Genomic DNA, 26,479 nt, shown 5'->3' on the forward strand with positions numbered 1-26,479 from the left:
CACAGAGAAAAGGGACACCGTTGGTGGGAATGTAAATTAGTTCAGCCACTGTGGCAGGCAGTGCGGAGATTTCTCTAAAAACTTAGAAATATCATTCAACCCAGCAATCCCATTACTGGGTATATACCCAAAGGAAAATAGATCATTATACCAAAAAGACACATGTACTTGTATGTTCATCATCATGCAATTCACAATAGCAAAGACATGGTATCAACTTACATGCCCATCAATGGCGGACTGGATAAAGAAAATGTGGTACACATGCCGCATGGAATTCTACACAGTCATAAAAAAAAGAACAAAATCACGTCCTTTGCAGAAATATGGATGCAGCCGGAGGCCATTCTCCTAAGTGAACTAACTCAGAAACAGAAAACCAAATGCCACATGTTCTCACTTATAAGTGAGAGCTAAACATTGGGTACTCATGGACATAAAGTGGCAACAATAGAAACTGGGGACTACTAGAGGGTAGGAGAAGTGAGGTGAGCAAGGGTTGAAAAACTATTAGGTACCCTGCTTAGTACCTGGGTGACGGGCTCATTCGTATCCCAAACTTCAGCATCATGCAATATACCCAGGTAACAAACCTGCATAGGTACTCTCTGAATCTAAAATAAAAGTGGGGAAAAAAAGAAAATGGAATATTATTCGGCCATTAAAAAAAGAATGAAAACATGTCTTTTGCAATAACATGGATGTAACTGGAGGCCACAATCTTTATTTTATTTTATTTTTTTTTTGGAGACAGAGTCTCACTCTGTTTCCCAGGCTGGTGTGCAGTGGTGCAATCTTGGCTCACTGCAACTGGAGGCCGTAATCTTAAGTGAAACAACCCAGAAACAGAAAGTAAAATACTGCATGTTCTCACTTGTAAGTGGAAGCTAAACAATGGGTACACAAGGACATAGAGCGTGGAATAATAGGCATTGGAGACTCCGAAGGGTGGGAGGCGGGTGGGGGATGAGAAATTGCTTGATGGTTATAATGTACACTATTTGAGTGATGGTTACACTAAAAGCCCAGACTTCACCACTATGCAATGTATCCATGTAACAAAACTACACTCGTACCACTTAAATTTATACAAATAATAAATAAACTTACATTTAAAAGGACTAGTTTAATAAACTAAGGTACATCCACACCTGGCACTATACAGCTGTTAAAAATAAAATAATGAGGAAAATTTCTATATACTGATATATCTCCAGCATCTATTATTAGAGGGGAAAACAAGTATAAAACCACACTCGTAGTATGCCACTTTTTGAATAGCCTACTCTAAAGGAAAACACACGCACACGCACACACACACACACCTACATACACATATTTGCTTATATTTTCAAAAAGAAATGAAGGAAAGGTAATTAAAGACTAATAAAGATGGTTATCCATACTGGGAGGTGACAGGGTGGAGGGGAGGGATGGCCTCGAGACTTCTTTAAATATATCTTGTTACATAGTTTGACTTTGGAACAAAATTAATCAAAAAGAAAAAATCTCTAAAAATAGAAAACAAACTGAAACAAATGAACTTAACTTTACAATAAGTTGGTGACAAATCCACGTGGAGAAAAAAAATTTCAACTTCACTTTAAAACACAGAATTTTGACTGTTCATTCCTAATTGGACATATTCTCAGGACACAGAGAACCACAAAGAAATTCTAAACTGCATTTAGTAGTCTTATTGTTTTTTTTTTTTCATAGAGTTAACCATTTGATTTATTTATTTATGTATTTATTTAGAGACAGGGTCTGGCTCTGTGGCCCAGGCCAGAGTGGAGTGGTGCAATCATGGCTTACTGCAGCATCGACCTCCCCCGTGCTCAGATGATCCTCCCATCTCAGCCTCCTGAGTAGCTGGGCTTCAGGCATGCACCATCATGCCCAGCTAATTTTTTCTAGTTTTTGTAGAAACAGGATTTCATCGTGTTGCCCAGGCTGGTATTGAACTCCTGAGCTCAAGCGACCTACCTACCTCAGCCTCCTAAAGTGCTGGGATTACATGAGTGAGCCACCATGCCCAGACAGTTTTCTCGTTAATGGTCATATTGTTGTTTTTATTTTGGAACTAGTATAGGTAATTATGTTGATATTATTAAGAGCCAAGATGTTCAAAATAAGAGAAAGGAGATACTCATATAAATTCAAAGAATTTAAGTAAAAACATTGTAATCTTAAATTTGAATTAGAAATAGCACTATAAACTCATTTGTTTCTTTTTTTCTTTTTAAACAGAAAGGTAATTGCTGTCTCTGACCACTACAAAGACCTAAAAGTAGTAACTACTAATAGCGATGAGCACCACTAGTACAAAAACTGTAATCTCTGAATATCATTCCCCACAAAATAAAACCACCACTCCTTAGAGAAATGGCTGACTGCAGGTCTGGGGCAGGGACTGTACTAGATGAACCAGGAATGTCCTCTTGTACTAGAAAGCAAGGAAGTGATCAGCAACTACTATGATCATGTCAAAAAGCCTCAGGAGCCAACTTGAAAGGGCTCCCACTGGCCTAATATGGGTCAATCTGGATATCAAAATTGAAAATCACTGTGATTTATTGAAATACATCAAATACATAAAAGCCCATAAATTTATAATGATCTAATACAAACACGTTAGTCATCATTGGAGCCTGCTAGGACACCAAGTCATCCTGAAATGTTTTAAGTGAAAGGCAAGAATCAAGTAGTTGTCCTGCCTTTCCTATGAGAACTGTACTTTAGGGCTGGGAGCAGTGGCTCATGCCTGTAATCCCAGTGCTTTGGGAAGCTGAGGTAGGAGGATCACTTGAGCCCAGGAGTTCAAGACCAGCCTGGGGAATATAGTGAGACCCTGTTTCAACAACAACAACAAAATAATAATTAGCTGGGATGGTGGCACCTGTAGTCCTAGCTACTCAGGAGGCTGAGGCAGGAGGATCGTTTAAGCCCAGGAGTTCAAGGCTGCAGTGAGCTACCATCACGCCACTGCACTCCAGTCTGAGTGACAGAGTGAGACTCTGTCTCAAAAAAAAGAGAGGAAAAAACAGAACTGTATTCTATGATAGCCACATAATTGATGAGGGAAATTTCTTCTTTTTAAATTTATTTTTATTTTTTTCTTGTTTTGGGAACTGCTCCCTTCCAATTTTTTTTTCAGGGGGGGGATTCTTCTTGATAGAAGAATTCCCACTAATAAATTCAGAAAAAATAACAGCACTGAAAAATCATTAATTTCCAACCCCTAATGAAATAATGGATCTAGGCAATAATCATCAGTGGATGCTAAAATCATTAAGTTAAAGGTTGATGGGGCAATTCCTACTGCAGGAATCAGGCTGAAACCACCTGAACCCCACCAATCAATCTTAGTATTATAAAAAGTGAGGCATCCAGACTTACATAGGCTTTCAGATGGGATGCAATAAGGAATAAACAACACCACTCATGAGGGATTCTTGCCTTAAACAGTGAACCCGATTTGTTCCAAGGAAGTGCATAAGAAAAAAAAAAGTGAACCTGAATCTAATCAAATCTCTAGTGGGGGGATGACAATCATGGAAACAGAGTTTTATTTGTATTTTATTAAGGAATAAAAGAGCAAAACAATCCCCACAGCTAGGGCAATCTGATTGCCCCCAAATCTATTCCTATACACTCAGTCTGCCCCAAGCTCTGGAATGAATCTTGTTTATTCATTAAACAGAAATTAAGGAGCCTGTTTTCCATAACTCAGATGACTGCATGGGGTCAACCAGGTTATTAACCCTCCTATAACACTGTCTTTATCCCAGATCCAATTATTGGTTGCCTACCTTAATCCTTGTTCCTACATTCCTATCTGGTTAATTTGCCTGCTGCCTCAGTTGCTCTGAAACAGGGGCTTGGCTTTACTCTTACTCAGACTAAGGCCCTGACCTTGAATCCCAGCCCAGCTTCTGGGCCCCCACTCCCTGTTGCTAACCACCTCCTTGCACCCTTGTGTCTTGCCCACTCCCTGGCTGCCTGTTTTAAATTTCTTGCCATTTTATTGGGTGTTTCTTGACCTGAAATATTGTGTCAATTTGACCCATACTCTTAAGAGTTGTATAAAATATCAGACCATGTCTTGTTAGTTTATAACATCTTGAGGCAGGTTGGTGACATTATTCTTGTTTTGAAATGAGACTTAAACAGCATGTAAAATATTTGTTTCTGGCCCCACATCACATCTGGGGCAGCACCTCTGCAAGCATCCTCAGTCTCCTTAAATGAGGAGCAGTAGACTCAGCTCTGAATTCTGCTGCAAGCTAGTTGGCAAATGATTCCCTTCTGTCCAAGCCATGAATCCCTCCCCTTCCTCTTCTCTGTGTCACTGCTGTGCCTTCCTAGCCATCTGCTCTTTCTCCAGTCCACTCTACCCATGCTCTGATGGGAATGCATTTTCTGCTCCCTATCTTTAACAGCTTCAGCAAACATGTCCGTTCCTCAGTGACTGTTTTGACTCCGTGGGTATGCACTTCTATTTTTAAATGCTTTCTATTGTAAAGTAAAGCAGATAAGGAAAACCACACAGACATATGGCTTAACGAATTTGTATAAAGCAACACTCTTGTAACCATCATCAGGTCAAGAAATAGATCTTTGTCAGTCACCCCAGAAGCCCCCTCCATGTGTGCTGCCCAGATCATAAGTCCCCTCTTTGCTCATACATAACAATTGTCCAGATTTTTATAGTAATCAACTCATTGCTTTTTTAAAAAAAAATCGTTTTATCACATAAATGTGCATCCTTAGATACTATATTTTAGTCTTGCTCATTTTTAAAAACTGAAATTTCTTTTTAAGTCTCTTTTAATCTACAGATTCTCCCTCCATTATTTTCTTTTCCTTATAATTCATCTGTTGAAAAACCCAGGCTCTTTGAGAATAGAGTTCCTTGGTCTGAATTTTGCTGATCAGTGTGCCAATTAACTGGTTATTTTACTCAACTGAACTTTGGCTTCCCTTCTTCCCACCCATCTTACTAGGGCAGGACTGCTGCTTATAGGAGCTCTCTGGGAGCTCTCACTCCACTCTCTAGCGTGACTGATTGAAAGCAAACAGTTGCCTTGCTCCCAGCTGCTGCCACTGAGGGCTCCACCTGGCTGTTTGAGTAGCTGGCTGGCTGATATCAGGAGCTCATCCACGTGCCTCCAGCGTCCACTTCATGCTTTCCCTTCCTCTTGATGAGAGACGCATTGTGATTCCTGAGAACTGGAAAGGTAGAAACTGGAACATCCAGAATGGTATTGCCCCTTGAATTTCTGAGAACCCCAATCTCTCCCGTTGCTGGCCAATTTCTAGTGGTGCATTTGGAAGATTAAGCAACATACAAAGCCCCAGTTGAATTCCTATATGTTGGCCTGGTTGATTAAGATTCTGGGGATTTGATGTATTTTAAAGGTATTTTATATGTTTAAGTATACTTTATGCAGCTTAAAAGAAAAAAAGTTGGCCGGAAGCGGTGGCTCACATCTGTAATCCCAGCACTTTGGGAGGCTGAGGCAGGCAGATCACCTGAGGTCAGGGTTCAAGACTAGCCTGCCAACATGGCAAAACCTCATCTCTACTAAAAATACAGAAATTAGCTGGACGAGGTGGCGGGCACCTGTAATCCCAGCTACTCGGGAGGCTGAGGCAGGAGAATCGCTTGAACCCAGGAGGCGGAGGTTGCAGTGAGCTGAGATCGCACCACTCTACTCTAGCCTGGGCAACAGAGCGAGACTTCATCTAAAAAAAAAAAAAAGAAAGAAGAAAGAAAAGAAAAGAAAGAAGGAAGGAAGGAAGGGAAAAGAAAGAGAGGAAGGAAAAGAAAGAAAGAAGTTTAAAATCTAAATACAACAATATTTCAGTCACACTCTGTGTTAAATTGGGTTTTTGTGGGCACACCACAAACTCTAATCAAATATAGCATTGTTTCTATGGGAGACCAAATGCCAAATTCCAAGTATGCCACTAACAAAATGTGGGAATAGTCCCTTTATATAAGTTTCAGGCCTGCCCATCTGGTCAACTATATCATTTTAGATTCCCGTTTAGGCAAATTGGAACCTGGAATTATTGTCTCTCTCGAGGCCTTTTCCTAATGAAGGCTTACATGTTCTTACCCCTAAGCATCTCCTCAAATGACTTAAAATATAATTTCCTCGTCTATATCCAAATAATGGAAAATAATGATTCTCTGTCTGTGATGTAAAAGGAAGACCAAGAACATTATTGCTTCAGGCAACCAAATATTCAAAATTTGACCACCAGAAAGAATGTCATGATACTCACCAACCCACCAAAAACTCTGGAAGCCAATACAGTTATTAGGCAAACTGAGCATCTCTCCAGGAAAAACAACCCCTCCCCATAAACCTTTTAAATTTCCAAGCAATATATGGAATTATTTAGGACTTAAATGTGAATCAGTGGCAGCTGGGAAATTTCTAGATTTTGAAATATGATAGTTTCCATTTGCTTGCAACCGGTTAATAATCTGTTCCACTTTAAAAGCATCACATCAAAGATAGAGGCAAAATGTAATAATAACAAAAACAAGATTTATTTCATTCTGGAACTCCATGGTAATGATTCTTCAGTTTCTTACATTTATGACTAATTAAATTGGGTCCAGAAACACCAAGTTCATTTTTAAGGCATTTCAAATAAGCCAAATAAGTATATTGAGCCAAGACTCATTCATATTCAGATTTCTAGGACACTCTGATTTGATAATATATGTTCCATACAATGCAGTAATGGTTAAATCAGGGCTCTACTGAGGCTTGAGCCTCATGTAACAGAGCTGCAATTTAATGCAGCATGGCCTTTGAGTGCTATAGCAACAGCACCTGCTATCTTACTTTAATAAGACCCAGGAGATATTCTGGAGGTTTCTATTTTACTAAATTTTCACTTCAAGTTCTAGCTCTGTTTAATATTCTTGCAATGTGAAAAGGGAACAAGAGACTTTAGCAAAGCTGGGAAGATTCAAAATTTGCTATGGGAATATTAGACAGTCCAGGAAAAAATGCTAGGATGGCATTTTCATATGTCATGTTCTCCCTATCTAAATGTGTCATTATAACAAATAATACAAAAGTATAGATACTTGAAAGACTATCCAGTATGTATACTTAACAATTTAAGATTTCTAATACATAAAATCTCATCCATGCCTTAAAAGAAAAACAGCAACCCAAATGAATTACATATTTCATGATCAACAAAAGTGAAATGATGTTTATTATCAAAATATAAAGAAGGCTTCAAAGCTAAAACTTTTGAATCCGGTAATTATATAGAAGAGTTTTTCTGATTAATATTTGTATAATCTTGGACACAAAAATTTTAAAATACACATTTGCTTTTAAGCACATATGGAACATCTACTGTACAAAAATTGACCCTGTAATAGGGAATAAAGAAGTTTCAGATCACACCAAAGAATCAATATCCTACTGACCTCACTAGAAAAGAATAACACAATAATTAAAATAACATTGGAAATGAAGAGTATTTCTAAATGATTCATTAGTCAAAAAGAAGAAATCCTAATGGAAATTAGTCAATGCACAAAACTGCAAGTGAAAACACTATGTATCAAAACCTGAGGGACATAGCTAAAGCAGTAATTGTAAGTAAACTTATTTCTCAATACTTAAAAAGAACAGTCTATAAATTAGTTCATAAGTCCTCTTTCTGCTTAATAAAAAATAAGCAAATTAGTGACCATGTTGTCCAACCCAAGAAGTTAGAAAAAGAAAAACATAACAAAGATTACAGAACTTAATAAAATAATTCAAAAAAAATAGTGACCAGGCCCAGTGGCTCATGACTGTAATCCCAGCACTTGGGGAGGCCAAGGTGGGAGGATCCCTTTTGAGGCCATGAGTTTGAGACCAGCCTGTGGAACAGAGTGAGCCTTCGTCTCTACAAAAAAAATGAACAAAGTTAGCTGGGCATGGTGATGTGTGCCCGTAGGCCCAGTCCTTGGGAGGCTGAGGTGGGAGAATTGCTTGAGTCTGGGAGGCAGAGGTTGCAGTGAGCTGAGGTCATGCCACTGCATTCCAACCTGGGCAACAGAGCAAGACCTTGTCTCAAAAAATATGTATATATAGTAAAGAGGTATAACAAAACCAAAAGTTTATTTTCTAGATACATAATAAACTTTAGGAAGAGACTTGGCAGAAACTTTGGGCATCTCAAGCACACAGCTGATTTTGCCCTCATTTTGCCTTTTATGATATAGGTCAACGTTGTGAAAAGTAGTGTAAAGTTCACTATACAAAGATTAGAGTCTGGGACACACCCAGGACATGGGTTTCAAGAATGACTATAAAATAACTCTATTTTATAACTCAATAAAATAGAGGAAAATATGGAAAAATAGATGAAAAGGTGGAGAATTTCACCAGAGAATTGAAACACACACACACACACACACACACACTTAAATAAATATTCTAAAACTGAAAAATTAAATATATATAAGATTAAAAGATATAAGGGTAGGAGAAAAGACAGTCATTATATTCAAATCATATGATTAGATTATCTGCATAAAGGGACTAATAAGAGATATTAGCAATACTGTTAGATAAAAGATTAATATGAAGATATTGGCAGGCACAGTGGCTCACGCCTGTAATTCCAGCACTTTGGGAGGCCAAGGCAGGTAGATCACTTGGGGTAAGGAGTTCAAGACCAGACTTGCCAACATGGTGAAACCCCATCTCTACTAAAAATACAAAAATTAGCCGGGTGTGGTGATGCGCGTGGTGAGGCTGAGGCAGGAGAATCGCTTTAACTGGGAGATGGATGTTGCAGTGAGCCGGGATCACACCACTGCACTCCAGCCTGGATGACAGAGCGAGACTCCGTCTCAAAAAAAAAAAAAAAAAAAAAAAAGAAAAGAAAATACCTGTTGCATTCTTATATGCATTCTTATATATCCACAGCAAATAGAATATGCAAATTAAAAAGAAGACAAACTTTAAAAAACAGCAACAAAATTATGAAGTGTCAAAAAATAAATAACAAAATATATAAAAGACTTTTGGGGAGAAAATCATAAAACTTTACTGGAAAACAAAAGACCTTAAAAAGAGAGAACTATATCATGTCCTTGAATGGGAAGACTCACTTGGTGCGGTGACTCACGCCTGTAATCCCAGCACTTTGGGAGGCCAAGGTGGGCAGATCACCTGAGGTTGGGAGTTCGAGACCAGCCTGATCAAAATGGAGAAACCCCATCTCTATTAAAAATACAAAATTAGCCGGTGTGGTGGTGCATGCCTGTAATCCCAGCTACTAGGGAGGCTGAGGCCCAAGAATCACTTGAACCCAGAGGTGGAGGTTGCAGTAAGCCAAGATCACACCATTGCACTACAGCCTGGGCAACAAGAGCGAAACTCCATCTGAAAAAAAAAAAAAGACAACTGGCCGGGTGCAGTGGCTCTGTAATCCCAGCACTCTGGGAGGCTGAGGCAGGCAGATCACTTAAGCTCAAGAGATCGAGACCATCCTGGCCAATATGGTGAAACTCTGTCTCTACTAAAAATACAAAAATTAGCTGGGCGTGGTGGCACATGCCTGTAGTCCCAGCTACTTGGGAGGCTGAGGCAGGAGAATAGCTGGAACCCAGGAGGTGGAGGTTGCAGTGAGCCGAGATCACGCCACTGAACTCCAGCCTGGTGACAGAGAGAGACTCTGTCTCAAAAAAAAAAAAAAAAATAGAGAGAGAGAAAGAAGGCTCAATGTCATAAAGATGTCAATACTGCCAAATTAATCCTTAAAGTTAAGCAATTCTGATCAAAATCCCATTACGATCCTTTTAGAGATTTTGTAAATTGATTCTAAAATTCACAGGAAAGAGCAAAGAGCCAACAAGAATGAGGACACACATGAAGAAAAGCAAAGCAGACGGAACTGGCTTTACAGATTTTATTATAGAACTAGAGTAATCACAACTGTGTGGCAATGGTGCAGGACAGACAGATAGCCCAATAGAGAAATAGAGTCACCAAATAGAGAAACAGACACACACAAACTTGATACATAATAAAAGTAACATTACATATGAATGGGGAAAGAATGAAGTATTCAGTGAATGGTGCTATTTATCATTTAAAACACACACAGAGGCCGGGCACTGTGGTTCACAACTGCAATCCCAGCACTTTGGGAGGCTGAGGTGGGAGGATCACATGAGCCCAGGAGTATAAGACCAGCCTGGACAACATGGTGAGACCCTGTCTCTACAAAAAATAAAAATAATTAAATATAATAATTGAAAAATAAACATAAACATACATACACACAATTCAATATAAATACGAGAATAAAACCTAAAGATTTAAAGACAGGGTCTTTCTCTGTATCCCAGGCTGGAGTACAGTAATGCAATCATAACATACTGCACCCTTGAGCTCCTGGGCTCAAGTGATCCTCCTTCTTCAGCCTCGCAAAATGCTGGGATTATAGGCATGAGCCACCAGGCCCAGCCCCCAAACATTTTTATAAGAAAAGAAACTATCTCTATGACTTCAGGATAAGAATTTAACAGGATACAAAATGTACAAAAGCATATAGGAAAAGAATGATACATTGTCTCATTGAAATCCTAAATGTATGCACACTATAAAAAATGTAAATACAAACTACAGATCGGGAGGAAATATTTGCTACTCCCATAACAAAGGATTTCTATAAAAATATATAAGAATTCCTGTACATCAATACCAATCCAATAGGAAAATTGGCAAATAATAATAGCTAACATGCATTGTTTACTTTGTATTAGGCACTGTTCTAATTGTTTTATATATATTACCTTATTTAATCCTTAAAGGACATGAATAGGTAATTCACAGAAGAAGAAACTCAAATGGTCAATAATTTATGAAAATATACTCAGCCTCATTAATAACTATTAAAATAACAAAATTTTTTTAAAAAGAATAACTAAATTAAAATGACAGGTATTTCCTAGCTACTAGATTGGCAAACATTATAAAATCTGACAATACCAATTGTTGATGAGAATGTGAAACTATATTAACTCACGCACGACTGGTAGATTTACTACACTACTGCAATTATACTGGTTTAAATTATTACCTTTACTTTGGAGAGTAATCTGTTCATATCTGATAGAGTTGAAGATACAAAATTCCACTCCTGTATATTCCCTAGAAAAACTCTCATACAATGCACAATGTACAAGAATGTTCATTGCAGCAATAGCAAAAGAAAAAAAAAATAGAAGTAACCTAAATGTCCATTAACAGAAGATAAGATAAATTGTGGCATAGTCATACAATGGAATTTCATTTTACTATAGTCAAATCAATGAATAAAACTCCATTAATTCATCTGAATTCAATAACACAATGGTGATCATTTTTAAAAAGCAAGTTACAGGCCAGGAGCGGTGGCTCACGCCTGATATCCTAACAATTTGGGAGGCCGAGGCTGGCGGATCACCTGAGGTCAGGAGCTCGAGACCAGCCTGGCCAATATGGTGAAAGCCCGTCTCTACTAAAAATGCAAAAAATTAGCCAGGCATGGTGGCACACGCCTGTAATCCCAGCTACTCAGGAGGCTGAGGCAGGAGAATTGCTTGAACCCAGGAGGTGGAGGTATTGGTGAGCTGAGATCGCACCACTGCACTCTAGCCTGGGCAACAGAGTGAGACTCTGTCCCAAAAAAAAAAAAAAAAAAAAAAAAAGGAAGTTATGGAAGGTTAAATACCAGGTGGTCCCACTAGTAAAGTTTGAAGACATGTAAAACAATATTTTGAGTGTTTTATTGTTTGTTTGTTTTGTTGAGACAGGGTCTCGTTCTGTCACCCAGGCTGGAGTGCAGTGGCATGAACATGGCTCATTGCAGCCTTGACCTCCTGTGCTCAAATGATCCTCCCACCTCAGCCTCCCAAGTAGCTGAGATTGCAGGTGCATGCCACCACGTCTGGCTAACTTTTTTCGTTTTTGTTTTTGTAGAGACAGGGTCTCTTTTTGCTGCCCAGGCTGGTCTTCAACTCCTGGCTTCAAGAGACCCTCCCACCTCGGCCTCCCAAAGTGTTGGGATTGCAGATGTGAGCCACCGCTCCTGGCCTGACAGTATTGTTTATGGAAACCTTCACAGATGTTAAAACTACTAAACCAAACATGAGAATGATAAACACCTAATGCAATACCCTGGGCTGCTGTTCGAAACTCCAGGGAGAGTAATTCACATTGTACAGCATAGAATTGTTTTTCAGGAAGAGCCATTCACAGGCTGGAAGGAAGGAAAGAGGATGGGATTTGAAAGATGCAGCCAGGGGCCTTCAATTGTACCTGTCATGTTTTATCTCTTAAAAAAAATAATAATAAGTAAAAAAGAAGAGAAGAAAACGAGGCAAAAATGTTAGATTTGAAAGAAGTGGGTGGTAAACACCTAGGTGTTCCTGATGTTTTCCTCTATGCTTTTCCGCATTCTTGCAATATGTCATAATAAAAGATAAATGGATGTGGAGGAAGGCACTCATCCAGCAGCACAATTGCTAAACAGAACCAAACTGAGAGAGACAAAGAAAAGAGCAACAGTGAAATGGGGAGTGCTCATCACTGATTTAATTAATCTAAAGAGAGATTTTTCCTTGATGTCCTTCCATAAATTTTGTTAAATTCAGTCTCCTATGCATACTACACTCCTACAGATCTTTCCTTACCCCCACCCACCCCCCGCCCCCATCCGCCAGCACTTCTTAGATGTGTCCAGTCTGGGTATTCCCAAGACCACCGTTTTTCTGAGCTCTTCCTTCCCTTCAATAGTTAGGGGTGGGGGAGTATTTTGAGCCCCCACTCCAAGTACTGAGAGAAGTCCATTGCTCTTTCCCACAGCTGATATTTATTGTGCACTCAATTATGGGTCTGGAATTATTCCAAACATTTTACCACCATTATCACATTTAATCCTCACAGCAACTTTATGAAATAGGTTCCATTTTTAGCCCCACTTTCAGGATGAGGAATTGAGGCTCAAGGGGTTGACTTCTTTATGGCCACACTGCTAGTAAGTAGTGGCCCCCTACTTGGTCTAATTTCAGTACTCTGAAATTTCAATTTCTCATTTCCACTAATCTCTTGATCTCAGTAACATCTTGACTTTTATAGCCATTCTTTTCTATGTCTCATACAGACCTAAACATAGAATGCAGCTCTTTTTCCATTAATCACCCCTTTCAAAAGGATATTACATGTAGAAGCCTTTTGAAAGAAGATGACATTACTCACAACATAATAAACAACTTAACATGAAATATTATCCCTGTCCAGTCCCATCTCACCGAGTGTCTCATTGTTCAATTTTATTCCTCATGTTTCCTATCTGCCATGTTGCACCTCTTTTTCCCTCCTCTTCCCTTCCCTTTTCCCCCCTCTCTCATTATTCTTACCTCCCTTCCACCTCACATCACCTCCATTAAACTCCTGTTTTTCAAGCCAACCATTTTTATAATGAGAAATTTAATTCTTTCTCCTGTGTTTTATTTTCCCCTTTCAAACAATGCCCAGAGTTGGAGTGAGGGATGTTGGATTCACCATTCAAACTCAAACATGCCATCTAGACATTTCCTTAAACAAAGAGGTATCTCCCTGGACAAGAATGATGCCTCTTTTCTTTTTTTTTTTATTCTTTTTCCTGTATCTGTAACAATCCTGACACCATAGATGACCCTTTTCTTGATGTAAAAGTGTCTGCCGTTGGTTCTTGTTTTAAATAAAAAGAGTTTCTTTTTCTTCTCACCACACCAATGCCTATGAGATTTATTATCCTCTTTATTTCACATGATTTGCATCACTTGATTTTATGTATCTCATTTGAAAGTCTGACATTAAACAACAGTTTCCTCAAAATAAAGCAGACTCCATAAAACCGCTGAACCATCTGCCTGACTAGTGTTATATGTCCTCCTTAAAATTCATATGTTGAAGCCCTAACCCCCAGTACCTCTGAATGTGACCTTATTTGGAGACAGGGTCTTTACAGAGATAATAGAGTTAAAATGAGGTCATTAGGGTGGGACTAATCCAATATGACTGCTGTCCTTACAAGAAAAGGAAATGTGGACACGGGCATGAATAGAGGGAAGCTCATGTGAAGATACAGGGGAAGATGACCCTCTACAAGCCAAAGGAGAGAGGCCTGAAACAGATCCTTCTCTCACAGCCCTCAGAAAGAACAAGCCCTGTCAATTTCCGGATTTCTGACTTCTAGGCTCCAGAACTATGAGAATAAATTTCTGTTCTTTAAGCCACCTTGTTTGTGGTACTTTGTTACAGCAGCCTTAGCAAAATTAATATAACTACAGAGTACAAGTTATTGGGCTTAAAATTCAGGGACATCCAAAATGTGGTCCCAACCTCCTTCTCCAGTATTCTCTTACCCTATATACTTTCAACCACCCAAAGCTCCAAATGATACCACTCGCTGTTGCTGCATTTGGCTCTACCCCCTCCCACACGCATGCCTTTGCACAGGCTCTGACCCCTTGCTTGGATGGATCTCTGCCTCTGGCCATCTACCTGCCCTTTAGGGTCCACCTCAAATACGACCTGCTTTAAAGACTGCTCTGAGTTGTCCACCTAGAAACTCCCTGAAGCCAATCAGACAGATCTGGGTTTGTTTTGTTTTGTTTTGTTTTGTTTTGTTTTTTGAGACGAAGTCTTACTCTGTTGCCCAGGCTGGAGTGCAATGGTGTGATCTCAGCTCACTGCAACCTCTGCCACCCATTCAAGCAATTCTCCTGCCTCAGCCTCTCAAGTAGCTGAGACTACAGGCATGCGCCACCACATCCGGCTAATTTTTGTATTTTTAGTAGAGACAGGGTTTTACCATGTTAGCTAGGCTCGTCTCAAACTCCTGACCTCAATTGATCCTCCTGCCTCCACTTCCCAAAATGCTGGGATTACAGAGGTGAGCCACTGCACCCGGCGCAGATCTGGGTTTGAACCTAGCTCCACTACTTACTAGTCGTGTGGCCTTGAACAAGATGCTAAATGTATCAGAGTTATATATGAGCATGAGAAAAGTTACTCATTTCATAAGGTAAGTGTTGCGAAGCTTGAGTGAGATGATGCCTGTAAGGCACTTAGCAAAGTGCTTGACACAGAGAAAGCATTGTGGAAATGCAAGCTTTTATTTTTATTTTTTATTATCTGAATCACAACGGCGTTTCATATAAAGCTCCCTTATGCCACTTATCACATCTGTATTGTCTTGTTAATGGGATTGATCATGTAAATCGCTACTGATTTAAGACAATTATGCACAGTCTTCTACAGAATCAAGAGAGCTATCAATCTGTCAGTCCTGACAGTCCTTTCCGTATCCAGGCCAGGTGAAGTTTCCACTCTTGAGTCAAATTCAGCCTCAGGCTCCACACCTCGTGGTGCCCTTCTGTCACATCCTCTGAGTGTCAACTCTGCAACCCTACTCTCTGTCACTCTGCCCCAAGGGACCCACAGGCTTTGGTTTCTTGGAGGCTGCCCAGCAGGTTTTCATGCCAGAGTCATTGTTAATAAGTTTGGTATTATAGTCCTTTGTCAATTAAGTCCTTCAGCACCAGACAAACCTGGGCTTTATTCCCAAGACCATCATCGTAAGCTGTGTGACTGACCTTGGGCAAAGTACTTGACATCTCTAGGACTCACTTTACTTATCTGTAAAATTAAGATAATAATTATTCTACCTAATAGGTGCCTGTGAGGAAGCAGTCTAAGGAAACGGTATTTGGCACTACTGAGCACTAAGTAAAAAATGCCATTATCACCACATTTCTTATAATTCATAGTAGATTATAAAGTCCTTGAGGATGGAAAATATCTGCACATAGCAGACTCTATAAAAGTTTGTTGAATTAAATTCTGAATTTTGATGTAAACAAACCTGAAATGTTTATATCCACGACATTTATTCTGAAAGAAACAGGCTTGCATCTAAATGAAATTAGAACAGAGAAGTACATTGTTTGGATATGATCAAGCTTAAGTTATAATACTATGTAGCTAACGGATAAAGTGGGTTGGAATTTTCCATGTCATTTTTGCTATTCAGGAAGAGGACCAATGAAAAGTGTTGAATGAACAATTCACTGGGTTGTTTTATTTGAGCTTCATTTCCACAGTTAGGAGAAAATATAACCACTTGAAATTTTAATTGTCTTTCCCAGGTGATGACGGCCAGATCTGGTAATGTGAATTAACCTCCATTTTTAACATCCCTTTTTTGGTGGGCTCAGTGGCTCACAGCTGTAGTCCCAGCTACTCAGGAGGCTGAGGTGGGAGGATCGCATGAGCCTGGGAGTTCGAGGTCACAGTGAGTTATCATCATGCCACTGCATTCCAGCCTGGGTGACACAGCAAGGCCCTGTCTCAAAAAAAAGTCCCTTTTTGGATAGTTGACATTGTCAAATCGCCTTTCCTCTCACAGAGATTTAAAAGCAAAAACAAAACAAAACTTTTATGGTATAATTGTACAGTTCAGGGGGAAACTGAGCCAGGGAAGTTGAGCCTGGGGGTCTACAGGCTGCAGTATGTCAAGGGGGTCCATGTGGAAATCCAAACCCTTGAGATATTTTTTTGAAACCTCAGTAGATAGAAGCTGGGAGAAAAGAAAAGCAACAACAACAAAATGTTATTTCCAAGTGGCAAGCAGTTTCTTTCTAGCAAGTAGTGGAGTTGTCAATGTTCCTTTAAAGGAGACCTTTCCTTTGTTCTGGGAGAAAACACCCAAATGAACCCTTTATGCAGATGTTAAACAAAGACTTTCTTCTGAAGTGAAGATGGGAATTCAATTTCCTCCTTTCAGGGTGATAATGTTAAAGGTACCCTCTTTGGAAGCAGAGCTACATCTCTGTAGACCAGGATACATTGAGAGAAAGTATGTCTCTGGTGGAAGAGAAGTGGCCCAGTGTCCATCCCCTGCCTCATTCTCTGGACCCATTTTGGGCCTTGTAGTTAGAGAAGTGGGTCAGAAGTAAATTGCAACTCTTTCCAGAGGAGATTTTATGATATTCTATACATAAGATAAACTGCTTTGGGGCCACGATGACAAAACGGAACAGAGTTGGGAAAAGGACCATTATCTTGGCCTCTTCATCTATCTTTTCATTCATATGTTCAACAAATCCTTATCACAAACCTACTTTGCACTAGGCACTGCACTAAGTGCTAGAGAGAGTGGTGAACCAGATATTCCAGATGCCTCTCTTCATATCCCTTACATTCTGGTGGTGTATTAGTTATCTATTGCTGCATAACAAATTATCCCAAAACTTCGTGGCTTAAAACAACAAATACTTATTATCTCAGTTTCTGTGGATCAGGAATATTGCTGTGGCTTAGCTGAATGCATCTGGCTCAGGTCTCTCACAAGGCTGCACTTGAGGTATCAGCCACGGTTGCAGTCACCTCAAGGCTTCATTGAGGGAGGACCTGCTTTTAAGCTCACTCATATGGCTGCTGGGCAGGCCTCAGACTCTTGCTGGCCATTGGCCTGAAACATCAGTTCCTTGCTACATGTACCTCTCCATAGGGTTACTCAAAAGATGGCAGCTGGTTTCTCCAGAGTGAGGGCTCAAAGAGGGAGAGAGGCAAGAAGGAAGTTACAGGTTTTTTTTTTTTCAATCTAATCTCAAAAGTTACATTCCATAACGCTTGCAAGGCTCTGTTTTACAGAAGCAAGTCCAAGTCACTAGGTTGAGCCCACACACAAGGGTAGGAAGATACATAAGGGCAGGAATTCCAGGAAGCTGGGATCACTGGGAGCCATCTTAAAGACTATCGACCACAGGTAACAGAGTCAAGCACTACTCTGGCTCCCCCCAAATCACTGGCCATTGTGAATGTATATTTTCCCATTATATTCCAAACTTGTTTTTGCTGGTATAGTAGAGGAAAGCTACCGTTTTGAGGGTACAGGCATCACTCATACTTAGTGCCTAAAAACATGTTAGCTAAGAAATTTCCAAAAAGCAGGGGCCCATAATCTATTGCTTATTGGGGGGTTGTTTTTGTTTTTTAGAGACGGGGTCTCACTCTGTCACCCATGCTGGCATGCAGTGGCATAATCATAGCTCACTGCAGCCTTGACCTCCTGGGCTCAAGCAATCCTCCTGCCTCAACCTCTCAAGTAGTTAGGAATATAAGCACATGCCACATCTACAATTTTTTTTTTTTTGGGTAGTGATGGGCTGCAAATGTGGCTATGTTGCCCAGTCTGTTCTCAAACTCCTGGGCTCAAGCTATCCTCCCACCTCAACTTCCCAAAGTGCTGAGATTACAGGCATGAGCCACTGCTCCCAGCCGAGTTTATTGTTTCAAATTTTAAAAATGTATTCCCAGCCTATCTAGTAATTCCAATTTCCTCAAATATCACTAAAGCACTTTTAGATACCTGTATAGTCATCAATCAATAATTTCAATATAATGCAAAGCATTTAAAATAGTAATTACCTAATTAACCCTTAATGACTCCATTTGTGGCTATGTTTGCATGCAATATGCAAAGATACGGTACAGCGTCAAATGCAGTAATTTTCCTTCTAAGCTGCAACAATCACATACTTTAATGTAAATAAACAATAAATATGTTAAAGATATATAATTGTTACAAATGACATTTGGCAAAATAAACATAGTGGTAAAATTTTAAATGATGTATGCATATGGGTCCATTATAGCAGGTCTTCAATTCAGATAGTGAAATCTGGGCATAAATTTTTATGTCAGTCTAGGGACTATTTGGAAAGTGAGAGTGAAAGCTACCTGTATTTATTTTTTATTTGCCATGTTTCAAAAATCTCTCATTAGTACTAATTGACTTTCAGTTCATTCTCTTTCTTTCTTTCTTTCTTTTTTTGAGACAGAGTCTTGCTCTGTCGCCCAGGCTGGAGTGCAGTGGCACGATCTCGGCTCACTGCAAGCTCTGCCTCTTGGGTTCATGCCATTCTCCTGCCTCAGCCTCCCGAGTAGCTGCGACTACAGGCGCCCACCACCATGCCCGGTTAATTTTTTGTATTTTTAGTAGAGACGGGGTTTCACTGTGTTAGCCAGGATGGTCTCCATCTCCTGACCTCGTGATCCGCCCGCCTCGGCCTCCCAAAGTGCTGGGATTACAGGCGTGAGCCACCGCGCCTGGCAGTTCATTCTCTTATAGTTTACAAAAGGAAATCAAAGTGTCACTAAATAATGACCATTCTTGCCTCCACCTTGTTCAACAGCTAGACTTCTTGTTTTTACTCTTGGCTTATAACATTGGCTATAAAGTAAGCCCTGTTAAGGTTAGTTTTATTGAATAAATAAAAACACATACCATGATTTTTCATGGAAAGTTTAACTATAATAAAAATGGTAATTCTTCCAAAATGAATAAGTTTAATGCAATTCCAATTAGAATTCCATCATTTTTGTATTGCATTATTTTATAACAGTATGTTATCTTCATGCTTAGATAGAAAAATAAATGTCTAAGAATATCTAATAAAATTATAGAAAAGACAAATAGTAAAAGATATTTGCCATCCCAGGTTTAAAATATATTACAAAGCCTTTGCAGAATAATATAATATTGGCATATGAATAGACAAATAGTTCAGTGGAACAAAAAAGTATAGAAATAGAGACCAGTGTATATGAGACTTTGATATATGACAAAGATGGTAGTTCAATTGAGTAGGAAAGGGTTAGTTTATTTAATCAAAAAGTATCTGGCACAATTGACTACCATTGAGTTTCACTATCCACCATACCCCACTTTTAAAAGTAAATTTCAGACATGGTACAAGAATAAGTTTAATAAAATAATGACTGCAAGAACACTTAGGCAAACATATATGTAATGCAGTAGGTTTGGCAACCTTTTAACTGAGATAGAACACCCAGAAACTATAAAGCAAAGCCTAAACATATTGGTTATATAATTTTTTTAACATTTCTATGAAAAATACCATAAGCAAACTGAAAGACAAATGATATGTTGGGAAATAAAACATACATATGCCAGATAAAAGATTAATATCCAAAATACTCAAATAGCTCATTCGAACTCATAAGACAAACAACATGGTAGGAAAATAAACAAAGAATATGAAGTGCAAATCCTAATGTTCATTAAACAATAGCAGTTTGAGAAATGCAAATTTTAAACACATAAGGAGATATTTGTCACTCCTTTGATTGGCAAATGTTTAAGCGCTAACACCTACTGTTTGGCAGGACAGGAAAGGAGAACTATACTCTCATATATTAATGTGAGTAGTTACACCCTTTTTGGGAAAGCAATCCAGAAATATCTATAAAAATCAAAACTATCCATACCCTTTGTCTGAGCAATTCCACTCCTGTAAATCTATCCCAAATTAAAAAAAAAATACCAGTATGAACAGAGTTACACAAATATATACACAAAGATATTTACAGCAGTATTGTTTCTATAGTGACAGAAAACTAGTAACAAAAGGCAAGCCTTTCCACAGAGAAAGAAATGAATTAATAGTGAATCTATACCAAGGAATATTACAGGCATTAAAAGGAATTAATTAGATCCATACCAGTAAACGTGGAGGAATTTTACTGTTGAGAAAGAAAAGCTAGAGGCAAGGTAAAGTATATAACTTGATACTTTTTTATGAACAACTGTTTTTAAATCCTATATATGTATATGTCTATTTTCTAAAAAAATTTTTTTAGAGACAGGGTCATGCTATGTTGCCTAGGCTGGACTTGAACTCCTGGGCTCAAGCAATCCTCCCACCTCAGCCTCCTGAGTAGCTGGGACTAAAAGCATGCACCACCATGCCTGGCTTTATATCTGCTTATTTTTAACATAGTTATATGAACCTGAAGAAAGAGATGAAGAATATACACACCCAATTGTTAACACTGGGTTAACTAGGGTAACAAGGAAGCAACTAAAAGTTGTAAAACTGCGTGTGTGTGTAAATACACACAAGAGGTGAATGAGAGGAGAGCAACCAACATATTAATGGTAGTTATTTCAGGGTGATGAAATTGCGGGTGATTTTTCACTTTATTCCTTACATTTTTCTCTATTTTATTTTTGTATTTTTAACTGCAAACATGTTAGTTATCTAATCAGAAAAAAAAGAATGTCTGTTTTTATGGAATAAAAGACAGGAAGAAGAAAGCAGTATTTAGTTTAGTTTTTTGTGTGTGTGCCAGTGTCACTTGCCAAAATAGTGTTTAGTTTTAAACGGCTGTGCATGGATGGATTTGAACACAGCTAGAAACAGAGAAAATGATTTGGAAGCTATCACAATAGCGTAGGTGCGCCATGATAATGATCTGTCCTCGGGTGACGGCTAATCAAACAGAAAGAAAGGAATATAGTTAAAAATTGCTTTGGAAAAGGGACCAAGAAGGCTTGGCAATTTGGGGGCACCCGCATGTCCACGCACACCACTCCAAAGCATTAAACCAGAGCATGCAGGGCAGTTCTTCAATTGCATGGGTCAATGGCACTGTGGTACTGAGGTTTGTGTCTCCTAATAGTTGGTATTCCCATAAGCAAAACAGGCAGGGTTACAGCATTTTTATTTTCACTAAGAACCTCATCAGTCCTTAGCCAGGCATATTTCCTTTGCTCAAAGGTGAACAGGGAGAAGTTTTTGTTTTTTAAGAGGGATAGGGAGCGACTATAGTAGACTTTGCTATGGGATCATTTTTATCAGTTAAGCCGCTGTACAAATTCTTATAAGTGAAATACTCATGTATGCATATATAAATGTACATGGGTTTATAGACATAAACACAGTCGTGTCCCGCATAAGGACATTTCAGTCAAGGACAGATTACATATATGATGGAGGTCTCATAATAATGGGAAATTACTGAAAAATTCCTGCTGTCTAGTGATATCACAGCCATCCTAACGTCATAGGGTCACACATTGCCTTTTTTATGTTTACATATATTTTGAATATTTAGCATTGTGTTATATTTGCTAACAATATTCAGTACAGCAATTTGCTGTACAGGTTTGTAGCCTAGGAATAATAGGCTATACATATGGCTGAGGTGTGTAGTAGGCTATTCCATCTAGGCTTGTGTAAGGACACTCTGTGAGGTTTGTACAACAGAGGAATCATCTGATGACGCATTTCTCAGAATATATCCCCACCATTAAGCAATGCATGACTATATATGTTTTTCTACCACTTTATCTACCTATATGCCTATCTATCTATGTATTTAAACTTTCTTTTGTTCAGGAAAGGATTTAAAGTGGTTCCTAAATATATAACATTTTGTACTTTGAAGAGAGCTACCTCTTGAAAAATAAGTTCCTTCAGCCTTCACTTTCAGGCCGTGTCTCTCTGTCTGTAAGGTCCAGGAAAGAGCATTATCAATCTGGTGACTTTGGCTAACTGAAATGCTAAAGTAAACTTTCTGAGAATTGTTCCAATCTATCACTGTACAAATGATTTGGAAGATGGTCAAACAGTCTAAATCCCATTTGTTGCAGCCAATTCAGTCAATAAATGCTTGCTGAACTGCATGTTATAGTCAATATAAGCAGGCATTGAACAACTCTAATTTCAAAAGCAGGTCCAAAAAAGGAGATAATCATCTGTAAAGCGCTCCAAAGTCAGGCAGTTATGGTCATAGCTAAAGTGAGACCCTGCTGACACAAACGCTGTTCATCTCCAGCAAAGTTTGCTTTTGCCTAGAATGTCTTTCCATATCCTTACTGCCCCCTGCTTCTTCCCCATGAAGGCAGCTTGATATAGTGGAGACAGGGAAGCCTGAGTTCAAAGCCTAACTCTGACATTGACTAGCTGTGTGACTTTAGATGATTCATTTGGTCTCTCTGAGCCTCAATTTCCCCATCTGCAAAATGGAAATAATCATAGCTAGATCACAAGGTTTCACTGAGGGTTAAGCCTGAAGTTCCTGGCTCTGATTAATATTAATTCATTCTCTTACCCCCTCCTCTGCCTTGATAAATTCAACTTATTCTTCTAGGCCCACTAAAAATGTCAACTCCTTTGTGACACCTTTCTTCAACCTCTCTACAGATATAGTTAATTGTGCCTTCCTCTGCACATTCATAGCACTTGGATCAGATCCATACTACTAGACTACTTACTTACCACTAGACTACTTACCACATTACATGATTTTCATATCTGTCTCAATAGAGTCAAGGCTCTTTGAGGCCATGGCCTATACTGTATTCATTTTTATATGCCACAGTATCTTGTAACTGTGCCAGCACTCACATATAATAGATACTCAGTAAATATTTGCCAATGAGTGTTCAGGTATAAGCAAAGAAATAATACCAGTTTGATATTTCAAGTAAGTCTGGTGGTATGACCTAGTTAAGTGTCGCACTTTGAGGTTTTGGTTTGCTTTTGCATCATTCATCTATAGAGTTGTCTAAGAGGGTAAAGAGACCTGTTGGCAAGAGAAGAAACAATGTGTCTACTTTATTTAGATTTTTAAAAGGCCTTTGACAACTAGGCATAATTCCAAGGAAAACTTTGCATGTAGGCAGAAAACTGCCTCCACAGCCACTCCACCTCCTCATGCTGAAATCCTACCCTTTCCCATGCTGTCTTTGGTATCACTTCCTCCAGGAAGCCTTTCCTGATTCCCCCTACCTCATGGGGTTCCACACTGCTCTGGATGGCAGGGGCATTTTGCCTGTCCTCTTTTGTGGCACATCGAATAGTTTGTTTTTCATATGTAGAGTTCCTTGAATATGTGTCTAATCCCCCTACCAGGCAAAGAACAAGAGAGAAGAAGTGGGTCTTACCTCTAGCATCCCTGCAGCATCTAGTATGAGACTGTATACATAGTAGGTATGTAATCTACCATTGTAATCAATGGATTGAATATATAAACGAGTGCCCACTGAGTGAGAGACACTGCATGTAAAAGCCCTGCTAGAATGGTCAAAGGTGAATCTCCCAGGAATGTTGACATCAGAGAAGGGGAAGAGGAAACAAAGGCAACCAGCTTTTATTGAGTATGTGCTCTTTAAGTTCTTTCATATGCAGGAAGAAAAATCGATCTGGGTGTCTATTACGTGCTAGGCTCTGTGTTAAGCATTTGGTCATACATTGTCTCATCTGGTCTCCTGACAAGAACCCTAAGGGACAGTCTTATTCTCCCCTTCATCACTTTTATCCTTTCCATATATATATATATGTGTGCTTGTGTATATATATATATATATATATATGAATATATATATGTGTGTATATATATACACACACATACACACACAACACACATATATGTGTGTGTGTGTGTGAGTGTGTGTCGAAAGGGTCTGATATAATAGATATATATAATATCAACATATATAGATAGATATCAACATATATATGTGAGTGTGTGTATATATATGTGTGTGTATCCTTCTATGATATCAACCCCTTTCAAGGGTCTGATTATATAGATGTATATTTCAACATATATATATATCAACATATATACACATATATCAACATGTATATATGTATGTATATCTGTATATTATATCAGACCCACAGCCAAGGAAAAGGCACAGTTCCTGATCATAAGAGGTTCACCAGATGAGTGAGAAAGACATTCATGTAAACAGACAATACAGAACAATAAGAAATCACAATACAGAACAATAAGAAATATTTTGTAAAAGAACTTTGAGAAAGTTTCATACTTAAAGATTTTTTAAGCCTACTATGTTTGTTATCAAGACAACACTTACAAGTGCAGTCATGACTTCTGTAATCCAATCTGTTCTCCATGTCCTTTATTCTCAGCTGATGGCTTAATCTTCTCACTGGAATGATAAAGACCATCCTGTATGAGCAATCTTGCTGCTGCAAGTCACCTTTAAAGTTAGGCCTGAGAGGCCGGGGGCGGTGGCTCAGGCCTGTAATCCCAGCACTTTGGGAGGCCGAGACGGGTGGATCACGAGGTCAGGAGACGGAGACCATCCTGGCTAACACGGTGAAACCCTGTCTCTATTAAAAACACAAAAAAATTAGCCAGGTGTGGTGGCGGGCACCTGTAGTCCCAGCTACTCGGGAGGCTGAGGCAGGAGAATGGCATGAACCCGGGAGGCGGAGCTTGCAGTGAGCTGAGATCGCGCCACTGCACTCCAGCCTGGGCAACAGAGCGAGACTCCGTCTCTAAAAAAAAAAAAAAAAAAAAAAGCTAGGCCTGAGATAACCTGGGGATTACAAACTCAAAGCCCACCCTGGCTAAGCAGGCAGAGTGTGAGTGCATCTGCATACACGGTGTGAGGGGTGGGTGTGTGGTTGATTAGAGAGCAAACAGTCCATCTAAAGGGTGCAGTAGCTAATCCGCTCCAGCTGACCCACATGAACTAATGCAGGCCTAGTGCTGCCAGAGCATCTGGATTTTTCAAGAGAAACCAGAAATGTGAGTTTGTAAATTGTAAAATCTCCTGGTTTTTCATTGTTGACTCAAAATGTTTGGAATGTTGTATAGGCCAAATAAAACACAAACACCATTTTGTGCTGTTTGATACAATAAAAACAACACAAAAAATTAACTATCATGGACTTGACCTCAACATACTGTACCTTGCTGAATCTCTCCTGGACTCTGCATATGAAAGCACTGCCATCATCACTCCCTGCTATCCACATCCTTCACCCTGGAACCAGTGAATTCCTTTAAGACAAATCCAGGGCCTTTTCTCCATTCTTATAAGCCCCGACCACTGCAGCACTTAGCCAATATTGCTGTAAGACCCCAGTTACTACTTGGACCAAGACAACAGGAGCAAGTTTGGATCTCCATCCCCACTGCTACTGCCTTATAGCCAATCATCTTGCCATCTCCTGGATAGAAACTGTGGGTTTCTGTCACATTTCCTGACTGTGTTTGATGCATTGTGCTTGAGCATCTTGAGTCCTCTTTTAATACCTTATTCTCAAAAACACAAACCTGATCATGTTGATTCCCTATTTAAAACTCTCCACTGGTTTCCCACTCTCTTCCAGCAGGATGTCCAAGGCTCTTCATGCCCCAGCCCCTTCTTGTTCCTTCAGTCTCATCTCCCATCACTCCACACCTTCCTTAATCCCTACTTTTGACTTAGCCAAGCTATTAAAGCTCCCTGTAAATGCTACGCCCTTCAGTGCCCCAATACCTTGGCAAATAATGCTGCCTTTGCCTAGAAAATCTTTCTCCTAGCCCCCTTCTCCAGGGAAACTCCAACTACTCCTTTGACCTCAACTCAGATTCAGCTTCCCTGGGACCAGCCCCATCAATATACCCAACTATGTTGTACTCTCCTATGGCCCTCTATGAAATGATCAGAGCACTTATCTCACTACTATAATTGTTTGGCTCTTCTGCTAAACTATAAAGACCTAAAAGATGATAACTTTTTAAAAAATCTCTGTATTCCCACTCTCCAGCATAGTGCATGGCACATGGCCGAC

General features: G+C 39.3%; 1 long non-coding RNA gene across 1 annotated transcript in view; it reads right to left on the reverse strand.

Annotated features, from left to right (window-relative positions):
- Positions 1-24,768: 24,768 nt before the first annotated feature.
- The window catches only part of LOC112206962 (uncharacterized), an 87,487-nt gene continuing 85,776 nt past the window's right edge, over positions 24,769-26,479 (reverse strand). Inside the window, exon 4 of the long non-coding RNA XR_010154629.1 lies at positions 24,769-24,843. This is a non-coding gene — a long non-coding RNA (uncharacterized LOC112206962). The remainder of the gene's footprint in view (positions 24,844-26,479) is intronic.

The sequence above is a fragment of the Pan troglodytes genome, chromosome X (genome assembly GCF_028858775.2).
Source record: "Pan troglodytes isolate AG18354 chromosome X, NHGRI_mPanTro3-v2.0_pri, whole genome shotgun sequence".
In the NCBI taxonomy this organism is placed as follows: Eukaryota; Metazoa; Chordata; class Mammalia; order Primates; family Hominidae; genus Pan; species Pan troglodytes.